Raw genomic sequence first — 24,441 nt, forward strand, 5'->3', positions numbered from 1 at the left:
TGGCTCCACCACTTGTCAGCTGTGTGACTTTGGGCAAGTCACTTCATTTCTCTGTGCCTCAGTTAACTCATCTGTAAAATGGGGATTAAGACTGTGAGGCCCATGTGGGATTGGGACTGCATCCAAGCTGATTACCTCATTTCTACCACAGTGCTTAGAAGAGTGCTTGGCACATAGTAAATGCTTAACAAATACTATTATTATTATTATTATTACTTTCTCTGAGCCACAGAACCCTACAGAAACAACATAATAGAATAGAATAATAGAATAATAATAGAATAATGAATACTAAAAAATAACAAAGAATAACAATAGAATAACAAATACTATTATTATTATTATTACTATTACTTTCTCTGAGCCACAGAACCCTACAGATCTTTGTGGGTTGTTTTTTTCTCTTTTTTTGCCTTTATATTGTCAGCATTTTGTTTATTCTCCTTGTGTATCTGTGGCCAGTTCCCTCTTGCTCTTTTCATTTTCAGATTGTGAGTTCCCAGGAGGACAGGAACCTTGCTCTGCACACAGTAAGTGCTCAATACACATCATTGATTGATTGATTGATTGAGGAACTGCATGATGGTGGCCCTCCCTGGCTTCCATCTTAATGTTTAGTGAGGTACCACCTAATGTGCCTAAATTCACCTCTCCCCATATCTTATTTGACCTAAAGATTACACCCACATCATGGACTGCAGCATGGCTTAGTGGAAAAAGCAGGGGCTTGGGAGTCAGAGGTCATGGGTTCTAATCCCAGCTCCGCCACTTGTCAGGTGTGTGACTTTGATCAAGTCACTTAACTTCTCTGTGCCTCAGTTACCTCATCTATAAAATGGGGATTAAGACTGTGAGCCCCATGTGGGACAACCTGATGACCTTATATCCCCCAGAGCTTAGAACAGTACATGGCACATAGTAAGCGCTTAAAAAATGCCATTATTATTATTATTATTACACACATTTATCCAAACCTCTTTTGAACCTACTAATATATTCTGCCTGCACAACTCTCTCTCTGGGAATGCGTTCCATATGTTAACCACCCACTGTGTGAAGTCAAACCACAGTGCTGTACCGACTCTAAGAAATGATTCATAATCATCTCCATGTCTTTTTGAGTATAGGCCTCCAGGACATTGTCATCAGCCCACGGAAGCTCCTGAACATCTGAAGAAGTTTAGAGCAGTGGATTTTAAAAAAAAATTCCCAGTAGATCTGAAGAATATTCCAACTTTGTCTCCAGGCCCCTAGAAGCATTCTCAAGTGTGTGTGATGGTACAGAATAAATTGGCCAGGACTGGCCTTAACCCACAGCCCTGCATCATTCTGATAGTGATGGGGAAAGACCAGAGAGGGCTTCTTTACCATGATCTGTACACATCAGCTTGAGAAGCAGGGTGACTTAATGGATACAGCATAGTCCTGGGAGTCAGAAGGACCTGGGCTTTAATCCTGGCTCTGCCATTTGTCTACTGTGTGACCTTGGGCAAGCCAACCTCTCTGTGCCTCAGTTAAAACGTATCTGTAAAATGGGGACTAAGAGTGTGAATCCTAAGCAGGACCAAGATTGCATTCAACCTGAGTAGCCTGTTTCTACCCCAGGGCTTATTACAGGGCCTGGCACATACCAAGCATTTAACAAATACCGTAATAAAACAAAACACAACAGGTGCTCAGTAAATACTACTGTTGATGCTGGGGTTGACAACTACACTGGTCATACTGTTATTGCCTATCTTTACTCTAAACTCATTGTGGTAAGGAATGTGTCTACCAACTCTGTTATATTGCAGTATCCCAAGCACTTAGTGCAGTGCTCTGCACATGGCAATAAATATGAGCACTAAGCACTTGAGTATTCACACTTCTCCCTCACACTTCAAAGCACCTCTGCATGTATACATGTGTACATGTATAAACATATACTCAACTATTCCCTCCTATATGTAATTTAGTGTCGAGTGGACGACAATTTAATAGAAGTCAAAACTCATCTGTGCTGGGCAGCAGTGGGACGGGAGAGAATTGAGAATGAATACTCAAGTTTACAGGATGGAAGGTGGCAATGGTAAACCACTTCTGTATTTTTACCAAGAAAATCTATGGATCCCTTAACAGAATAATTGAAGATGGTGGTGGGGTGTTCTGGGAGAGATGTGTCCTTGGCGTTGCTATGTGTTGGAGACGACTCAAAAACACAAGACAAGACAAGTCTTCTCAAACCTGTAGCTTGGAAAATACTTGAGAGCAAGGATCGTGTCTACTAATTCTATTGAACTCTCCCAAGAGCTTAGCGCAGGGCTCTTCATAAGGTTAAATACATTAAATACTGTTGATCAATTGAGTGTGATTGGCTGGTCAGGGGTTCTGAGAGGAGCATGGGGCAGTTGGAGAAAAATGGATCAAATCCTCACCACCACGGCTGGTTTGCACAGGATGCTCTGGACTTTTTCTTTTTTTATGGTAATTGTTGAGCACTTACTATGTGTCCAACACTGTTCTAAGTGCTGGGATTGGTACAAATTAATTAGCTGGTCAGACATTGTCCCTGTCCCTCATGGGACTCACAGTCTAAGTAGGAGGGAGAAGAGGTATTTAATCCCCATTTAACAGTTGAGGAAACTAAAACAAAGAAGTTAAGAGATGTGCCCAAGGTCACACAGCATGCAATTGGCAGAGCACAGATTAGAACCCAGGTCCTCTGTCTCCCAGGTCTATGCTCTTTCCTCTAGGTCACACTGCTTCTAATAATAATAATAATAATTATGGTATCTGTTAAACACTTACTGAACTAAGCACTGGTCTGGATACAAGCAATTCAGGTTGGACACAGTCCCCGTCCCTCATGGGGCTCACAGTCTCAATCACCATGTTGCAGATAGGGTAACTGAGGCCCAGAGAAGTGGAATGACTTGCCCAAGATCACACAGCAGACCAGTGGCATAGCCGGCATTAGAACCCATGACCTTCTTACTCCCAGGCCCGTGCTCTTTCTGCTTCTCTGGAGCTTTAAGCCATTCAGTCCCAGTCTCCTCCACTTACCCCCAAAACCAGAGATGGCGGGCAGTGGGGGGTGAAGGGGTGGGGAGTGAAGCCTGAACCCCCAACACTAGAAGTTTCAGGCCAAAACTTTGTTAATTCTTTGTATAGGAGCTTCCAGAATTCAGGAATGATGATGGTGAAATTGTTTTGCATGATACAGAAATACAGTACAGCGGGTCCTGAGTTGTTGTTCTTATGAGAAGCAGCATGCCTAGTGGATAGAGTATGGCCCTGGGAGTCAGAAGGTTATGGGTTCTAATCCTGGCTCTACCACGTGTCTGCTCTGTGACCTTGGGAAAGTCATTTTATTTCTCTTTGCCTCAGTTCCCTCATCTGTGAAATGAGGGTTGAGACTGTGAGCCCCATGTGGGACAGGGACTGAGTCCAATCCAATTTGGCTCAGTGGAAAGAGCCCGGGCTTTGGAGTGAGAGGTCATGGGTTCAAATCCCGGCTATGCCAATTGTCAGCTGTGTGACTTTGAGCGAGTCACTTCACTTCTCTGGGCCTCAGTTACCTCATCTATAAAATGGGAATTAGGACTGTGAGCCCCCTGTGGGACAACCTGATCACCTTGTAACCTCCCCAGCACTTAGAACAGTGCTCTGCACATAGTAAGCACTTAATAAATGCCATCATCATCATCATCATCATCCACCCCAGCACTTTGCACAATGCCTGCACATAGTAAGCGTTTAACAAATACCACTGTTATTATTATTTTGAGATTGACTAAGCACTTAATATGTACCAAGTACTGTGCTAACCACTTGGTTGATGTGTACATATATGTGTCTATTTATATTTATATTCATTCAATCATATTTATATATATATATACTTATATATATATATCCACTTTGATAGGCTAATCAGATTAATACTGTGCAAGCATAACACCTATGTAACCATCCATGTTGGGAATTGATCGCTAAAAGCTTGTGGTTGGGGTGGGAGAGGCGTGGTCTGTCAGATTATTTGGAGGAAAGAGTTCCAGATCAGGGAAACATTATGTGTGAAAGGAGAGAGGAAGGAGACTCAAGAGTGAGGTTCAGTTCAATAGTTAGCTGGGGTGAAACTAAGAGAGTGAGCAGGGAAGTGGTGGGTGAAGGAAGTTGATATGTAAAATGGGGAGAATTGGTGGAGAGCCTTGGAAGATGATGACAAAGAGATCTACTTGATGTGGAAGGAAATGAGAAGCCATTGTTAGAGTTTTGATGGGAGAGAAGAGATGAGCGGTGTTTCAAGAAGATAATAATAATAGTGAGAATAATGATGGTATCTAAGTGCTTAAATCCCCACAGCACCTGTATATATGTATATATGTTTGTACATATTTTTTACTGTATTTATTTATTTATTTAATTTATTTGTACATATCTATTCTATTTATTTTATTTTGTTAGTATGTTTGGTTTTGTTCTCTGTCTCCCCCTTTTAGACTGTGAGCCCACTGTTGGGTAGGGACTGTCTCTATATGTTGCCAATTTGTACTTCCCAAGCGCTTAGTACAGTGCTCTGCACATAGTAAGCGCTCAATAAATATGATTGATGATGATGATGATGATCAAACACTGTTCTGTGCCCTGGTCTAGATACAAGGTAATCAGGTTGGACGTAGTCCCTGTCTCACGTGGGGCTCACAGTCTTAATCTCCATTTTCCAGATGAGTTAACTGAGGCACAGAGAAGTGAAGTGATTTGCTCAAGGTCACACAGCAGGCAAATGACAGAGTCAGGATTAGAACCCAGGTCCTGCTGACTCCCAGGACCATGCTCTGTCCACTAGGCTAAACTGCGCCATGTGGCAGGATATTGTATAAATCGGAACAGGGAGAGCCTGGAGGCAAGAAGCCTGGTGAAAGCTATTGATACAGTTATGGAGACTTTGTGACAAGATCTTGGATGAAAGGGGTCATGGTTTGGGTGGAAAATGGATGGGTAGTTTCAGGAAATGTGTAGAAAGGACTGACAGGAGGAATAATGGTGATATTTAATGGTGGTATTTGTTAAGTGCTTACTATGTGCCAGGGACTGTAATAAATGCTGGGATTGATACAAGCAAATTGGGTTAGACACAGTCCCTGCCCAACATGGTGATCCCAGTCTTAATCCCCATTTGACAGATGAGATAACTGAGGCACAGAGAAGTGAACCCCGTTGTGGACAGGGATTGTCTCAATTGCTGAATTGTACTTTACAAGTGCTTAGTACAGTGTTCTGCACACAGTAAGCGCTCAATAAATATGATTGAATGAAGCAACAGGGCCAAGGTCACAAAGAAGACAGTGGCAGAGCCGGGATTAGAACCCCAGACCCTCTGAATCCCAGGTCTGTGCTCTATCCACTAGGCCATGCTGCTTCTCTTTTAGACTGTGAGCCCACTGTTGGGTAGGGACTGTCTCTATGTGATGCCAATTTGTACTTCCCAAGCGCTTAGTACAGTGCTCTGCACATAGTGAGCGCTCAATAAATACGATTGATTGATTGATTGATTGATTCTCTTTCCTGTTACTTTCTGATACTCTCCTTCATTCACTGTTAATTATGCACTGTTCCCCTTCTAGACTGTGAGCCCGTTGTTGGGTAGGGACTGTCTCTACATGTTGCCAAACCTGTACTTCCCAAGCACTTAGTACAGTGCTCTGCACACAGTAAGCACTCAATTAATAGGATTGAATGAATGAATAAATTATAGCAAAAATTGGGTGATTCTTGAAATAATATCCTTTTTAAGATATCACTGTAGAAAAAAGGATTCAATATCCAAAGAGCAAGACGGACAAATGACTGCTTCTGAAATGTAGGTTGGCTTGGCCACCATATTTGATGGAGAAACATCTCCAAACTCATGGTAATTAAACCAGTTGTTGGGTAGGGATTGTCTCTATAAAATTGTTGCCAAATTGTACTTTCCAGGCACTTAGTACAGTGCTCTGCACACAGTAAGCGCTCAATAAATACGATTGAATGACTGAATGAATGTCTACATTTCCTTTTGCTAGTGGAAGGTGAGCTAAAGAGAATTTCAGCTAAAATTCAAGTGTAAACAAACCAGTAGATTGAATTTAGGGAGGGTGGATGGTATGGAACACAAAGTTCCAGTTCCAGGAAACAAAGAAATGGTTACTGGGCCAGAGTCAATGGAGACCTAGCTGTGATTTAGGTATTCCAATAGACGGGGAAAAAGACTGCTTACTGCCATTTATGTATACACTAATACCTGCTGTGCTGAAATTAAACATTACATAAAACAGGTATTCTAAAGGGCCCATCAGAAAACAGATTAAAAACAGTAAATCTAACACTCTCGAGACCCAGATTTAAGCTGGCACATGAGATTTGCTATTCCTGACGATAGCAAACTTCTGAGTGGCCAGAGAAGGGACGAAGAAAAGAGAAGCAGCATGGGCTGGTGGCGTGAGCGTTGTCCTGGGAGCAGCGTGGCTCAGTGGAAAAGAGCCCAGGCTTTGGAGTCAGAGGTCATGAGTTCAAATCCCAGCTCTGCCAATTGTCAGCTGTGTGACTTTGGGCAAATCACTTCACTTCTCTAGGCCTTAGTTACCTCATCTGGAAAATGGGGATGAAGACTGTGAGCCCCACGTGGGACAACCTTATCCCATTGTTATCTCCCCAGCGCTTAGACCAGTGCTTTGCACATAGTAAGCGCTTAATAAATGCCATCATTATTATTATTATTACTGGGAGGCAGAGCACCTGGGTTCTGATCCTGGCTCTACCATTTGGCTGCTGTGTGACCTTGGGCAAATCACTTTTTTATGCCTTAGTTTCCTCATCTGTTAAATGGGGATTAAACTGTACTCCCCTCCCACTTAGATTGTGAGCCCCATGTGGGACAGGAGCTGTGTCCAACCTGATTATGTTGTATCTAGTTCAGTGCTTAGCACATGATAAACACTTAACAAGTACCAGAAATAAAAAAGCCAAGAAGACCGAGAAGAACCTTCTCCTCCCTTTTTTTTTTTAAAGATGAAGGTAGCTAATGTCTCAATTCAGTTTCCACCTATGATAAGATTATTTTTAATGGAAGTAAGTCTTTGAGGTAATGCTAGGGTATGCTCCCAAGCACTTGGTACCATCCTCTGTGCTCGATAAGTGCTTAATAATACCACTGATTGATAAAAAAGAGCCGCCTCAAGAAAAGCCCACTTCAGTAAATAAAGCATCAATCAATCAATCAATGGTATGGAGTGCTTACTATGTGCAGAGCACTGTGCTCAGCACTTCGGAGAGTACAATACAACAGATTTGGCCGACATGCTTCCTACCCACAATGACCTTACAGTCTAGTTACGCGACCCCCCGATAATCTCCTCACTGTACCTCGCTCTCGCCTGTCCCGCCATCGACCCCCGGCCCACGTCCTTCCCCGGGCCTGGAATGCCCTCCCTCTGCCCATCCGCCAAGCTAGCTCTCTTCCTCCCTTCAAGGCCCTGCTGAGAGCTCACCTCCTCCAGGAGGCCTTCCCAGACTGAGTCCCTTCTTTCCTCTCTCCCTCGTCCCCCTCTCCATCCCCCCGTTTTACCTCCTTCCCTTCCCCACAGCACCTGTATATATGTATATATGGTTGTACATATTTATTACTCTATTCATTTATTTATTTATTTATTTATTTATTTTACTTGTACATTTCTATCCTACTTATTTTGTTTTGTTGGTATGTTTGGTTCTGTTCTCTGTCTCCCCCTTTTAGACTGTGAGCCCACTGTTGGGTAGGGACTGTCTCTATGTGATGCCAATTTGTACTTCCTAAGCGCTTAGTACAGTGCTCTGCACATAGTAAGCGCTCAATAAATACGATTGATTGATTCTAGAGGTTGTCGTCATCATCTAAAGTGATTCTTCAGATGATTAAGAGTATAGATTCTCCTTTCAGAAGTCCTAGAAACCTCTTTGCATAAGGAGACATCTTTATATGAGACAAATGGACTTGACTGAACAATCACTTTGTTCTACTCTGTATCTACTGGAAAAACCCCCTCAACATATTAACGGATCATTTCGCTGAAAAGTGAATGCCAACGTGAGTTTCTATCACATTTTAACAAGACTTAAATATATAAAAGATGCAAACTCAATTTTCAATGGGAACTAGCAAGGAAACTATATGTAATTTGGAATAAATGACTTTTGGGTACATTGTCAACTTATGGTTTATCTTTGACTTTTATGTTCACTTTCCCTTTTGGGTGCATTTTCATCCAATACTGTACCAGATTTATATATGCAATATAAGCCAGAGAATGATATACAGTATCCAATATTGGTCGTGTTGGTATCATCAATTTACAATAATAAAAAGTTAAAAAGACAGAACGTAATGATAATGGTAAATAAAAAAATCAATGTTTTCCCAACTTTTCATTTTGACTTTTTCTCTGCTACACACCATCTTACTATTCTATGTACTTGTTTGTTTTTGTTTCTACTATTTTTCTTCATGTGACTTCCTTCAGGACACTAGCTCTCTAGGCATTTCCTCACATTTTCATAGCTGCTGGGTTTTTTTTAATCTACTTTCCTTCTCCATATGTCAATACTTTAATTTCCATTTCCAAATTTCCTTCTCTTTGTAGTTTCTCTTTCTTTTCCCTCTTCCACAACTTCTACTTTTCCCTCATTGCTTACCCTTTCCATCTCCTTGTCTTCTTTCTGATTCATCCCCTGACTTCCTTCCATCTTTCTTTTTCTCTTTGCTTCTATTTTTCAACTCCCTCTTTTTCCATCACATCACTTTTAAATTTTTCCATTCCCCTCCCTGTTTCTTTCATCAAACTTTCTTTCACTTCCCCTATGTTCCTTTTTTTTTTCCTTTCTGCTGCTGAATTCTCTACTTCATTTTTTTTTTTTTTTTTTTACCATTTATCCCTTAATGTGTTTCCTGGCATGGGCTGGGCCTGAAAGGCTGTGGGTATAAATCGTTCTCATGTTATTTCATTGAGATAATGTGAGAAAGAGATAAATATGAAGTGATGGGTTGTTTATGAAACCCATTGTACATTTGTAACAGATTTAAACAGCAAGCTTAGTACAGGACATGAAATTAGGTTGATTAAACTCAGATCCTTCCAGATGGTCAAGAGATATTAAACTACAGAATTCCAAACCTCATAGAAACCTTCTCAAAATATCTAAGAATAATATGAGTTTCTATAAATAGTTTTTTTTCTCCTACAGGAAAAGGATCTGGAGTGGGATGATGGTGTAAGATTCCTTAAAAGTGTAGAACCCAAAGCTTTAAACAGTTACAAGGGATATGGCAGGTTTGCAAAAAAAAAAAAAAAAGTTTTCCTCTCCACTTTTCTTTTCTTACTGAGTAGTTTTGGTGCTCCTGAAATTGTTTGTATCTTCCCCAAGAATGGAGATAATGATGCTCCTTACACTGTTATTACTACTACTAATAATAATAATAATGGCATTTATTAAGCACTTACTATGTGCAAAGCACTATTCTAAGTGCTGGGGAGGTTACAAGGCAATCAGGTTGTCCCATGTGGGGCTCACAGTCTTAATCCCCATTTTACAGATGAGGGAATTGAGGCACAGAGAAATTGAGTGACTTGCCCAAAGTCAAACATCGGACAAGTGGCAGAGCCAGGATTCTAACCCTCAATCTCTGACTCCTAAGCCCGAGTTTCTTTCCACTAAGCCACACTACTTCTCTAAATAGTCCTATTTGAGTCTCTTAAATTTTCTTAAGAGGCCAATGGCTTGTCCCCAAACTCCATGAGGACTGTGAGACTCAGTCTTAATGATTTCACATTTGAGGAGAAAACTGGGGTCTGAATCTAGAAGCCTTGGATTGGGTGCCATGATGCAGAGGGACTAATAGGAGTCAGTGACATGGCATGTCTGTACTAGCAGTTGGAACAGTGGCTATAAATGTCAGCATCCCCAAATCGTAGGGATTTAGGATCAATCCAGGCACAGCCCTGCACCTCCCAATTATAATAATGATGATATTTGTTAAGCACTTACTATGCCCCAAGCACTGTTCTAAGTGCTGGGGTGGATACAAGGCAATCAGGTTAACCAATGTGGGGCTCACAGAATCTCCATTTTACAGATGAGGTAACAGAGGCACATAGAAGTGAAGTGACTTGCGCAAAGTCACACAGCTAAGTGGAGAAGCTGGGACTAGAACCCATGACCTCTGACCCCCAAGCCCGGGCTTATTCCACTAAGCCACGCTGCTTCTGAATTATGGGAGGCGAGGTAAAGGAAGCGCTGCAGACATCCCTAGACCTTCTTTCAAAACTGGAGTCAGAGCTGGTGCTCGAGAACTTGTTTGTTCCCTCCCTGCCAAGTTAAATGGGTTTATATTAATTCATTCAATCATATTTATTGAGCACTTACCGTGTGCACAGCACTGTACTAAGCACTTGGGAAGTAGAAGTCAGCAACATATAGAGTTCATTCCTACCCAATAACGGGCTCACAGTCTAGACAACGGGCTTAATGTCTGCCTCCCCCTCTAAACTGCAAACTCCTTGTGGGCAGGGAAAGTGTCTACCTACTCATTCATTCATTCAATTGTATTTATTGAGCGCTTACTGTGTGCAGAGCACTGGACTAAGCGCTTGGGAAGTACAAGTTGGCAACATATAGAGATGGTCCCTACCCAACAGTGGACTCACAGTCTAGAAGGCGGAGACAGAGAACAAAATAAAATAAATAGAATAAATATGTACAAATAAAATAAATAGAGTAATAAATACGTACAAACATATATACATATATACAGGTGCTGTGGGGAGGGGAAGGAGGTAAGACGGGGGGATGGAGAGGGGGAGGAGGGGGAGAGGAAGGAGGGGGCACAGTCTGGGAAGGCTTTCTGGAGGAGGTGAGCTCTCAGTAGGGCTTTGAAGGGAGGAAGAGCATTCCAGGCCAGGGGGATGACGTGGGCTGGGGGTCGACAGTGGGACAGGTGAGAACGAGGCACGGTGAGGAGATTAGCGGCAGAGGAGCAGAGGGTGCAGGCTGGGCTGTAGAAGGAGAGAAGGGAGGTGGGGTAAGAGGGGTACTCCACTGCACTGCACTCTCCCAAGCACTTACTAGAGTGTTCTGCACACAGTAAGTGCTCAATAAGTATCATTGAAGATGATGATGATGATGGAAGGTATGGAGATTCCCACTTGCTATTGGAGAAGGGAAAGGTCTTCCTGGAAAGCCCAGGAAGTTCAAGAGCCAAGGTTAATGATTCAATCTCTGAAGAGAGAAATTTTTTGTCAGAGTTGAAATTAGGATGAATATTAGATAATAACAATTGTGGAATTCATTAAACACTTACTATGTGCTAAGCACTACACTAAGCACTGGAGGAGATACATTGTAACCAAAACAGCCAAAAGTCCTGTCCCACAGTCTAAGGGGAAGGGAGAACAGGCATTTCATTCCAATTTTAATGAGGAGGAAACTGAGAACACAGAGAAAGTAAGTATCTTACCCAAGGTCACAAAGCAGATACATAGAGGATGTCGGACTAGAACCCAGATTTCCCAACTCCCAGTTCCTTCACTATGCGGACTAAATCTGCTGATTTAAAACCATTTTTTCTTTCCTTTAATCCATGCTTCTTAACAGGAACATAGAGAGGATTTTGAAAATGTGACTCCAGAAGGGAAAGACCTCTGAACTTCAAAGCCACGGGTATCTTTCAATTGCTACTTGAATCCAATTGAAACCAACCAATCATTCATATTGATTGATTGTTTACAATGTGCAGAGTACTGTATTAAGAGATTAGGAGAGTACAACATAGTGGAGGGAGTAGACATTCCCTGTCCACAACACAAGTACAGTCTAGGGAGGGACATTCAAATAAATGAATAAATTATGGATATGTACATAAATGCTATAGGGCTGAGCTAGAGTGAATAAAAGGTATTAATCTAAATGCAAGGGTGATGCAGAAGGGAGTGTGAGGAGAGGAAATGAAAGCTTAGTCAGGGAAGGGCTCTTGGAGGAGATGTGATTTTAATAAGGCTCTGAATGTGGGGAGAGTGATCGTCTGTGAGATATGAAGGGGGAGGGAGTTCCAGGTCAGAGGTGATATAGATGAGATCGAGGTAAAGTGAGTAGGTTGACAATAGAGGGGTGAAGTATGCAGGCTGGTTTTTAGCAAGAAATCAGAGAAGTAAAGTAGTAGAGGGCAAGGTGATTAATTAATCACCTTAAACACTTTAAGTCAATGGTAAGGAGTTTCTGCTTGATGCAGAGGTGGATGGGCAACCACTGGAGGTTCTTGAGGAGTGGGAAAATAAGGATTCAGTGATTTCGCAGAAAAATGATCCAGGCTGAAGACTGAGAAATGCAGAGAGGAAAGAGTCTGGGAAGTCAGCAAGGAGGCTAATGCAGTGATCAAGGCAAACCAGGAAAAGTGCTTGGATCTCTGTGGTAACAGTTCGGGTGGAGAGGACGGTGGATTTTAAGGATGTTGGGAAAATAGAACTGACAGGATTTGATGACAGATTAAACATGTGGGTTAAATAAAAGAGATGATTTGAAGATGATGTCGCAGTTATAAGCTTCTGAGACAGGGAGGGTGGTGGTGTTCTCTATGGTGATGGACAAGTCATGGGGAGGGCAGTATTTGGGTGGGAAGATAAGAGTTCCATTTTGGACATGTTAATTTTTAGGTGTTGATGTGATATCCAAGGAGAGATGTCCTGAAGGCAGAAGGAAATATGAGACTGCAGAGAAGGAGAAAAATCAAGGCCAGAGGTACAGAGTTGGGAATCATCCTCATAGAGATGCTATTTGGAATTATGGAAATGAATGAGTTCTGCAAGGGAGTGGGTGTAAATGGAGAATAGAAGTGGACCCAGAATTGAACCTTGAGGGACTCCCACAGTTTGGGGGTGAGATTCAGAGGATGAGTTTGCAAAAGAGAATGAGCCAGCCAGAGAGATAGGAGAACCAGGAGAGGACAATGTCAAGTTTGGATAATGTTTCCAAGAGAAGTGGGTGGTCATCAGTGTTGAAGGCAGCCAAGAGGTCATGGAGGATTTGGAAAAAGGCCATTGGATTTGACAAGATGGAGAACACTGGTGACCTATGGGGGGGCAGATTTTGCAGAGTGAAGAGAGCAGAAGCCAGATCGAAGGGGATCAAGTAAAGAATTGGAGGATGGGAAGCAGAGAAAACAGGCTTAGTTAACTCACTCAAAGAGTTTGCAGAGTGTTTGGAGGGAGATGGGATGATAACTGGAAGAAGTTGTGGAGTCAAAGGAGGTTTTTTTTTAGGATGGGGATACATGAGCATGCTTGAAAACAATGGTGGAAAGCCATTGGCAAGTGAACATTTGAAGATGGCGGCCGTGGAGGGACGAAGGGGGGGCCAAGTGTTTTGATAAGGTGCCAAGGGATGGGGTCAGAGGTGCAGATGGGCAGGGACTGTCGATTTTGAGGGGAGGTGAAAGATCTCTTGAGATACTGCTGGGAAAGATAGGAGAGTCAAAGAAGGGGCAGGCGGAGGAAAGGGCAGAAAAGGAGCAAGGGAGAGTTTAGGGAGATCCCTACTGAGGGTTTCAATTTTCTTTGGCACCAGCCTTTCCTAACTGCCCTCCCCTCTCACTTCCCCTGACTCTGAGCATGTCCTCTCACTAAGATCAGTCATCTTTATCGAGCTCTTACTGGATGCAGAGCACTGTTCTGAGAGCTTGACAGAGAACAATATGACAATAAACAGACATATTCCCTGCCCACAATGAACATACAGTCTACAGAAGGAGACAGATATAAATGATTTAATTTTTATTTTATGATTGTATTAATTAGCTATTAATTATATTTGTTCATCATAATTAATATAATTATATGAAGTAGCTCTCCTAATTCAGAGCCATTGCACATTCCATTCTCCTAACCTTCAAAACTCTGCCCTGCCCCTTCACCAAGTTGCACTCTTTCCTTTCTTCACAATCCTAACCACCAACGGTCTTTATTAAGCACTTATTCTGGGCAGAGCACCATACTACGTGCTTGGCAAAGTACTATTCAGTAGAGCTGGCAGATGTGATCCCTGCCCACAGGACTTTCTTGTCTTGTCTTATGCCGTCGAGTCATTTCCGACCCATAGCGACACTATGGGCACATCTCTCCCAGAACACCCCACTCTCCAGCTGCAATCATTCTGGTAGTGGATCCGTGGAGTTTTCTTGGTAAAAATATAGAATTGGTTTAACATTGCTGCCTTTCAGGCAGTAAACTAGAGTTTCCGCCCTCGACTCTCTCCCAGCAGTGGCTGCCCAGTATGGATGAGTTTTGACTTGTAGCAGACTGCCTTCCACTCACTAACCACTGGCCAAGCTAGATATGGAATGGGTAGGCCTCTGCTTGACTCTCCTTCCCATAGCCAAGACTGGTAAAGTACTGGAAACTCTCCAGGTGAGACCCTGAGAGGGGACAAGGACTTTACAGTCAACTAAAATTCACCTCTTCCAAAAAGCTTTTCCAAATGACTGCACTCTGGCTCTAATTCCTTTAGTAAGCAGCCAACATATGTGTGGGTGTGGGCATATAACTCTACAATGTTTAGGTTACTGCTTTAATGTTTGTATACTCATTTTATTTATTTCCTTGTTTCTGCACTTCACATTTTATGTGGCTTCATTTTTGTTTGTGTATTTTTGTTTGTCCTGTCTGCTGCTCTCTCTTCTAAGCTCCTCGAGCACAGGGATTGGGTTTTATTCTTTTTTTCCCTTCAGTGCCTAGTAAAAGACTCTCAGTCTAGTGGGAGTTGGGTTAATTTTGTTGATGATTTTTCTTTCTTCTTAAATCACTAATTCCTTTCCCCACTCTGAACTGCTTTTTTAGCCATAAAAAGGGAACCTTGGTGAACTCGTATGTGTTTGTTTATTTATTCAAGTAACTTTTAAGACTATATATGCGGGAAATAGCCAATTAATCACTGTCATGAGGTTTTATCGGGAACCATACGTTCAAGCTAGGAATCTGGAAACTTGGGTTCTCTCCTAGGTTTTATCTCACTGTATGAGCCTTGCAATAGCTCCTACATTCCGCTGAGAACATGAACACACAATAGTCACATCAGAATATCTGCTTACCTGGTTTAGAAGTGAATAGGGTAACTCATAATGATAAAACTAATAATAATACTAACTATAATAGTAGTTAAGGGCTTACCAAGTACCAAACACCAGGTTAAGCAACGAGGTAGACACAATACAATCAGAGTAGACATATTTCCTGCTCCATAAGGGACTCATAGTCTGAGTGCAGAGGAGAATAATTATTTAATCCCCATTTTACAGATGACAAAAATAAGGCACAAATAAATTAAATGGCTTAAATGTTCGATCTTCCTTTTGGGACACGTGGTCAGTAATGCGGCAGAATGATGAGATGTAGATCACGATTGGCTCTGAGAGGTGATGATGGTTGAGAAAAAGCAAAAGAAATAGATGCTCGAGATGGACCAGGGTGCCTTTGGAAAACGCTTCAAGCAGGTTGGTTGAGGAGGAAGACCGCTGGGTTGGATGCCAGAGAAGCAGCATGGCATAATAGCTAGAGTACGGGCCTGAGAGTCAGAAAGCCATGGGTTCTAATCCTAGATTTGTCACTTGTCTGCTGTGTGACCGTGCGTAAGTCAGTTCACTTCTCTGGGCCTCAGTTACCTCATCTGTAAAATGGAGGTTTAGATTGTGAGCCCCATATGAGACAGGGCTTATGCCCAATGCAATTTGTTTGTAACCGCTCCAGTGCTTAGTCACCGGAGCTGTGGACAACACCAAGGAAAAGGGAGGGGGAGCTTTTGGGAAGCTGAGCAGGAAGGAAACTAGGCTGACCAAGGAGGTGTGTGTGGTTTCCTCTGAAACTGAAGAGTGTGTGGGAGAACCTGGAGCTGACCCCTGTGGCAGGAGGACTCCAACCTGGACCCTGAAGCTGGACCACCTAAGACTGTGAACCTCATGTGGTGGTGCTGTAGCCTGACACATAATAAGTGTTTTAAAAATACCATAGTAATAATAATAATAATAATTATTATTATTATTATGCCAGTCTCAGCTCTGCCACTAACTGTATAACCTAAGTGAGCCCGTCGTTGGGTAGGGACCGCCTCTATATGTTGCCAACTTGTACTTCCCAAGAGCTTAGTACAGTGCTCTGCACACAGTAAGCGCTCAATAAATATGATTGAATGAAAGAGTGAATAAGACAATGCCTGCCCCTTTCTCCCTCAGACAGAATGAAAAAGACTAAAACTGAAGATTTATTTTATTTGTTTTTTAATGGCATTTGTTAAGTGTTTACTATGTGCCAGGCAATGTTCTAAGCACTGGGGAAGATGCAAGCTAATCATGCTGGACACCGTCTATGTTCCACCTGAGGTTCACAGTCTTAATCCCCATTTTACAGAAGAGGTAGCCTAGGCACAGAGAAGTGAAATGACTTGCCCAAGGTCACATAACAGACAAGGGTCAAGGCCGCGATTAGAACTCAGGTTCTAATTTAATTTGAACATGATTTGAACATGAAGGCTGTCCTAGTGACTGTACATTGCTTTGATAACAGAAATATAGGGCACAAACATTCCAGGTGACAGAGTTCTTTGGTAAATGATTCATGATATCATGTCAATCAATCAATCATATTTATTAAGCACTTACTATGTGCCAAGCACTGAAGTAAGCACTTTGGAGAGTACAGTATAACAGAGTTGGAATACACTCAGTCAGTCAATCCCCCCCCCCACGGCCTTACCTCCTTTCCCTCCCCACTGCACCTGTATATATGTATATATGTTTGTAGATATTTATTACTCTATTTATTTATTTATGTTATTTGTACATATTTATTCTATTTATTTTATTTTGTTAATATGTTTTGTTTTGTTCTCTGTCTCCCCCTTTTAGACTGTGAGCCCACTGTTGGGTAGGGACCGTCTCTATATGTTGCCAACTTGTACTTCCCAAGTGCTTAGTACAGTGCTCTGCACACAGTAAGCACTCAATAAATACGGTTGAATGAATTAATGAATGAATAAAAGCTCAGAACTGAAGCACTTAGGAGAGTATAGTATAACAATATAAAGAAACATTCCCAGCCCACAACGAGCTTACAGTTTAGAGGGAGAGGTGAACATTGAAACAGATTATTTATAATTTATGTATTTGCTGTGATATATATGATGTGGGGTTGAGGGTGAGGTAAATAAAGGGTACAAACCCAAGGTCAAGGGTAATGCCAAAGGGTGCGGGAGTTGGGGAAATGAAGGCTTTGTCAAGGAAGACCTCTTGAAGGAGATCAGGCATTAATAATGCTTTAAGAGTGGGGAGGGTGATCATCTGTCAGATATGAAGCAGGAGGGAATTCTAGGATAGGCTCAAGTCATACACTGTTTCTGAGTCAAACAAGTGGGTATGCATGGATAGTGTGCATATGGGCATACACATAGAGAGAGAAATAATGGATATAGAATTGCCCTTCAGATTTGAAGTGATTATACACAGAGCAAGCTTTTATTTGTGTGTACAGATGTAGGTGATACAATCCCTACCACATGATGAACAGATAGACTGTTCTGTCCTGCAGTATTGCATTTGTTACCCACTATGCCTGGTGCTGTTTTCTAATCTTCCTCTTGATTCATTCATTCAGTCATATTTATTGAGCACTTACTGTGTGCAGAGCACTGTACTAAGCACTTGGGAAGTACAAGTCGGAAATATATAGAGATGGTCCCTAACCAACCATGGGCTCACAATCTAGAAATGCCCTCTTCTTCCTCAAACCACTGATCTAATACAGTTACCCCATTCTGATAGCTGCACCTCACATTGACCTATCTTCTGTAGCATGGAGAAGCAGCTTGACTCAGAGGAAAGAGCACGGGCTTTGGAGTCAGAGGTCATGGGTTCAAATTCCGTCTCCTCTGTCATTCATTCATTTATTCAATCGTATTTATTGAGCACTTACCATGTGCAGAGCACTGTACTAAGTGTTTGGGAAGTACAAGTTGGCAACATATAAAGACAGTCCCTACCCAACAACGGACTCACGGTCTAGAAGGGGGAGACAGACAACAAAACATGTAGACAGGTGAGCACTTTACAAATACCGCAATTATTATTATTATTACTCTATGGTGGCTTTTCCTTAAGGGAAATGTGACCCCTGCATTTGGGAAGAAAGGACTGCATGGGTACTGTCAGCTGTGTGACTTTTGGGAAAGTCACTTCACTTCTCTGGGCCTCAGTTCCCTCATCTGTAAAATGGGGATGAAGACTGTGACCCCCTGTGGGACAACCTGATCACCTTGTAACCTCCCCTGCACTTAGAACAGTACTTTTCACATAGTAAGTGCTTAATAAATGCCATCATTATTATTATTATTTCCCAAATGCCTACTTTTATGCTATCTCAATTAAGGTTTGACTGTGTTATTTATATTAATGGCTGTATCTAAACTGTAAACTCATTATGGGCAGGAAACATGAGGCCAATTCGGTAGTATCATACACTTCCAAGCATTTCACACAGTGCTCTGCACATAGTAAATACTCAAAAAAACCACTGACTGAAGGAGTATTCTGCATAATGCAGCAAGGATCATTTTCCTGCAGCATCACTCAGTCTTCTTGTTTTCTCTCCTCAAAACCCTCCACTGGCTTCCTGCATCTTTTTGCATCTCACATAAACTCCTTCCAACCAGGGATAAGGCCCTCTGTTACCTGATCCCATCTTACCCATCTGCTATTTTCACCTGCTTTTCTCCAACTAGCTCATCTTCCCCAACTACCCCATAACAGTGGGCTGTTCCTCCACCATCCATGTAGGACAGGGATTGGGTCTGATGTGATTGTCTAAGCACCGAGATTTGAACATGGCAAGTGCTTGACAAATACCAAAATAAAAATAAGACTAATGGTGCTGACCCCAAGACTTGTTCTGTGATGGAGGATACCAGTATAGACTCTGACTTTGAATGGTGGTGCATGGTTCCATGAAAAGCAGTGTAGCGTAGTGGATAGAGCACAGGTTTGGGAGACAGAAGTTCATGGGTTCTTATCCTGGCTCCACCGTTTGTCTGATGTGTGACCTTGGGCAAGTCACTTTACTTCTCTGTGCCTCAGTTACCTCATCTGTAAAATGGGGACCGAGACTGTGAGCCCCACAGGGGACAGGAACTATGTGCAACCCCATTTACTTGCATCAACCCCACTGCTTAGTACAGTGTCTGGCACATAGTGCTTCACAAATACCATAATTATTAAATATCAGCCAGGTTGGCACAGCATCTTCCTTCAGGCATAGTATTGGCCCAAATCTGGCATTTACCTACAATATATTCAGGTCAGAAATTAGACAAAAGCCCCCTCAGATAATACACTGTCCCTGCAAAGATCCAGCCACACTAGGTGAAAGTGCTCCGAGGTCTTTAAAAGAAAGTTCTTTCCCAAAATGCACAGGGCTATTACTTGTATCGAGGAGGAATGTAAGTAGATAATATCCGGGGAAACAGTGTGGACTAGTAAAAAGAGCGTGAGACTGGAAGTCAGAAGACCTGGGCTCTATTCCTCACACTGGCACTTGCCTGACAGGTGATAATAATAACAACAGTGATTATGGCTTTTGTTAAGCACTTACTATGTGCCAGGCACTGTACTAAGCACTGGGGTGGATACAAGCAAATCAGGTTGGACACAGTCCCTGTCCCAGGATTAGAGAAGCAGTGTGATTTAGTGGAAAGAGCACAGGCTTGGGAGTCAGAGGACGTGTGTTCTAATCCCATCTCCACCACTTGTCAGCTGTGTGGCTTTGGGCAAGTCACTTAACTTCTCTGCGCCTCAGTTACCTCATCTGTAAAATGGGGATTGAGACTGTGAGTCCCACGTGGGACAACCTGACTACCTTATATCTCCCCCCGCACTTAGAACAGGACTTGGCACATAGAAGTGCTTAACAAATGCCATTATCATTATTATTATTATTATTAACCCATGAACTTCTGACTTCAGATCCATGCTCTATCCATTATGCCATGCTGCTTCTCTGGCATCCACCCCAGTGGTCTTCCTCCTCAACCAACCTGCTTGAAGTGTTTTCCAGAGGCACCCTTGTCCATCTCACAGATCTATTTCTTTTATTTTTTTCTCAGCCACCATCACCCCTCAGAGCCAATCATGATCTATGTCTCATCATTCTGCCACATTACTGACCACAAGTCCCAAAAGGAAGATCAAACAGGGACTTTGATAGTGAATCAATCAATCAATTGTGTTTATTGAGCACTTACTGTGTGCAGAGCACTGTACTAAGCGCTTGGGAAGTACAAGTGGGGAGAACTAAAGTGTCAGGATGAGAGAATGAGAGAGAAAGAGACCTTATCTTTAATATAGAGAGGATTACAGCTATAGGTCCTTCTTAGGATCGCACCTGGAGAGTTTCCAGTAGTCTACCAGTCTAGGCTATGTGAGGGAGAGTCAAGCAGAGGCCTACCCATTCTATTCCTAGCTTGGGCAGTGGCTAGCGAGTAGAAGGCAATCTGCAACAAGTCAAAACTCACCTGCACTGGGCAGCAGCAGCACGGGAGAGAGACGAGGGTAGAGTTTACTGCACGGAAGAAGGGGACGGTAAGCCACTTCCATATTTTGACGAAGGAAAGTCTATGGATACACTATCGGAATGACTGCAGATGGAGGTGGGGCGTTCTGGGAGAGATCTGTCCACGGAGTCGCTATGGGTCGGAAACATCTCGACAGCATAAGAGAAGAGAAGAATAGCTATAGGGTGGGAAGGTAGAGTTTGCAGAGTAGGAACCCTATATTTATCGAGGGCATAAAGTACTCAAAAAGAGTCAAAAGCTTATTAAAAGCCAGGGGGAAAATATAGAACATTGCCCTTATCCATAACGCTGGGAAATATAAATGAAATAGTTAATTTACATAACTGCATAATGCGTCTAGATATAACAGATTATTTGCATAACTGCATAATGCCACTAATCATGGAAAAAAAGACCTAAATATTTCTGGAATGTGAACCATACAGAATTATATAAGCTCTGCATATTAACCAATAATCACTGCCGTCTATCCTTTGTATGCCTTTCCCAGGGCAGAAAAACAAACCCTCTGAGGAAATAAATGAACCACCCCTGATCAGGGAATGTAAAGCAGAGAAGTCTTTGTGAGATACAAAATAGACAACTTTAGCTGGGTGTTCTGAAACTCGGATTCCTTACTGAATCATTAGAGATTGATGGGAACTTGCACTCATTGGGGTTCCAGAGTAGGAAATTAATTTCAGGTCTGGTAATGAGGAGAAACTGGATTGGTCTGTCTTCATTATCATCCACCTCACCCTTCTGGTTAACAAAGACAGTGCTCAGACACGAGCTGCTCCTTTCCCGAACCCCAAAAGTCAGCACAGTTTGCAAGCTTTAATAAGCATTTTCATAACAAGTGGGCTGTTCTCCATTATATACTTACCGTAGTGCAAAAGTTCTTTAGCATGTTCAACTCCACGGTGTTCATTATTTTTTTTAATGCATCTCAGTCTAATTTCAGATCCTGATTTCCCAGTACAAACTAGAGCAACAAATATATAATTATTCTCATAAATAACTCAGCACCTTATATTTCAAACAAGTTTCCCCACAAGGCACAAGTGCCCTATATTAAATTCTTTTAAGTGTAAGTTGATTAAGGTAAAAATTAGTTGTTATTACCTTATGGACATTTTAGTTTTAGCAGCATTTCAAAACCGGTTTTAACGGAAGTAGATTTCTTGCCGCCCACAGGTATATAATCATCGGGAAAATTAATAATCAAGTTCAGCATGACTATAAATCATTGTGGTTTAGGCAATTAATTTCTGTGGAAAAATGAAAGATCTATAAGTGTTATTATTGTGCAAACTACATGTTGTGAGAACACAGATCCAACTCAGTCAAAATTGCATATGCAAAGGTTGCTAGTTTCAGAGTGTGATAATACAGGGTCATCAGGGGTAGGGAAGCTGACTATTTTGCATAAATAGTGCTGGCAATTTTTAGCAGTTTGTGACTGTTGCACTGATTACAGTATTCCAAATCTCTGAACTAACACTTGACAATAGGACTGTGTCTCTTACTGCTTTGGACTCTCCCAAACGCTAAAGACAGTACACTTAGAGAAGCAGCCTGGCTCAGAGAGGTAGCATGGCCCAATGAAAAGAGCACGGGCTTGGGATTCAGAGGTCCTGGGTTCTAATCCCGGCTCCACCACTTGTCAGCTGTGTGACTTGGGGCAAGTCACTTAACTTCTCTGTGCCTCGGTTACATCATCTGTAAAATAGGGAATTAGACTGTAAGCCCCATGTGGGACAACCTGATCACCTTGTATCCCCCTCAGCGCTTAGAACACTGCTTCGCACATAGTAAGCACTTAACAAATATCATTATTAATATTATTACTCTTTAAACAGTCGACCTACAATAGACACTAGACTGATCTGTAGTGTTGTAGTAGTAGAAGTAGTAGTGACGTTAATTAGGTGCTTACTCTTTCAAAGTGTTGTTTAGTACCCTGCACAAAGTGCTCAATCACTACCATTGATTGGTTGATACAGAGCACTATATTAAGCACTGGTCAGCAGTGTGACCAGTCTAAGGAAGGAAGGTCTAAGGAGTCAGAAGCCCCGGCTTCTAATCCCACCTCTGCCACTTGTCTGCTGAGTGACCTTGGGTGAATCACTTAACTTCTTTTAGTTTCATCATCTGTAAAATAGAGATTCAATATCACCTACTTAGGCTGTGAGCCCCATTTGGGACAGGGACTGTGTCTGATCTAATTAACTTGTTTCTACTCCAGCTCTTGACAGTAGGCAGTGTGGATTAGTGGAAAGAACACTGGCTTGGGAGTCAGAAGTCGTGGGTTCTAATCCCAGCTCCGCCACGTGTCAGCTGTGTGACTTTGGGCAAGTCAATTAACTACTCTGTGCCTCGGTTACCTCACCTGTAAAATGGGGATTAAGACTGTGAGCCCCATATGGGACAACCTGATTATTTTGTATCTACCCCAGCACTTTGAACAGTGCTTGGCACATAGTAAATGCTTAACAAATACCATAATGATAATAATAATAATAATGATGATATTTGTTAAGCACTTATTAGTACCATAAAAAAAATAGACAGGGAGAGTTAGACATGGTCCCTGTTAAAGGACTTGTAATCTAAAAAGCAGGTGGGGAAGGACTTGGTGATGGACCCCCTAAGAAAGATGATATAATATAAAAAACAACAGCATAAAAAGTACAGCATCCATCCACACTGCTGGAGCTTCTAGTTTACTTACAGTTTCTGTTTTTAAGCAAAGATGAACAGAGAGACAAGGAGAAATGAAGGCTGTGGGTTGGAAAACAAGTTGGTCTGCCTGAATGATGAGTGGACTCCATGGGGCGGTGACTGTCGCTGTCTTTCTGGGCAAAGTCGAGGGCTCCACGGGCCTTCCCTTCCCACTTCATTTGGGTAGTGGACAGCAGTCAGGGTTTGAGCAGGAGGGAAGGACTCCTTTTTTATGATACTTATTAAGCGCTTAGTATGGTGTCTGGCACTGTACTAAGCGATAGAAAAATATGAGGGAATCATTCATTCATTCAATGGTATTTATCGAGTGCTTACTGTGTGCAGAGCACTGTATTAAATGCTTGGGAGAGAACGATACAACAATATCAGACACATTCCCCGCCCACAACGAGAATCAAGTTGAACATAGTCCCTGTCCCACATGGGGCTCACAGTCTTAATTCCCATTTCATAGACAGAGTACCTGAGGCACAGAGAAGTGAAGTGATTTGCCCAAAGTCACAAAGAAGAAAACAATACTAATAATAATTATGGTGTTTGTTAAGCGCTTAATATGTGTCAAGCACTGTTCTGTAGATACAAGGTAATCAGGGCGTCTTACATGGGGCACACAGTTTTAATCCCCATTTTACAGATGAGGTAACTGAGGCACAGAGAAGAGCAGCATGGCTTAGTGGCAAGCACCTGGGCTTGGGAATCAGGGAACGTGGATTCATTCATTCAATCGTATTTATTGAGCGCTTACTGTGTGCAGAGCACTGTACTAAGCGCTTGGGAAGTACAAGTCGGCAACACATAGAGACAGTCCCTACCCAACAGCAGGCTCACAGTCTAGAAGGGGAAGACAGACAATAAAACAAAACATATTAACAAAATAAAATAAATAGAATAAATATGTACAAATAAAATAGAGTAATAAATACGTATAAACAAATATACATATATACAGGTGTTGTGGGGAGGGGAAGGAGGTAAGGCAGGGGGGATGGGGAGGGGGAGAGGAAGGTGGGGGTTCAGTCCGGGAAGGCCTCCTGGAGGAGGTGAGCCCTCAGTAGGGCTTTGAAG

The 24,441-nt window shown here is 42.3% G+C and overlaps 2 non-coding genes across 2 annotated transcripts; one reads left to right on the plus strand and one right to left on the minus strand.

The window, feature by feature from the left end:
* Positions 1-14,330: 14,330 nt before the first annotated feature.
* Positions 14,331-14,468, minus strand: LOC119928080. Its single transcript, XR_005451036.1, has one exon. It is a non-coding gene; the product is annotated as a small nucleolar RNA SNORA7 (small nucleolar RNA).
* A 5,976-nt stretch (positions 14,469-20,444) lies between these two features.
* On the plus strand, positions 20,445-20,582 carry LOC119927752. Its single transcript, XR_005450727.1, has one exon. It is a non-coding gene; the product is annotated as a small nucleolar RNA SNORA7 (small nucleolar RNA).
* Positions 20,583-24,441: the final 3,859 nt, after the last annotated feature.

This window comes from Tachyglossus aculeatus, chromosome 4 (genome assembly GCF_015852505.1).
Source record: "Tachyglossus aculeatus isolate mTacAcu1 chromosome 4, mTacAcu1.pri, whole genome shotgun sequence".
Lineage (NCBI taxonomy): Eukaryota > Metazoa > Chordata > Mammalia > Monotremata > Tachyglossidae > Tachyglossus > Tachyglossus aculeatus.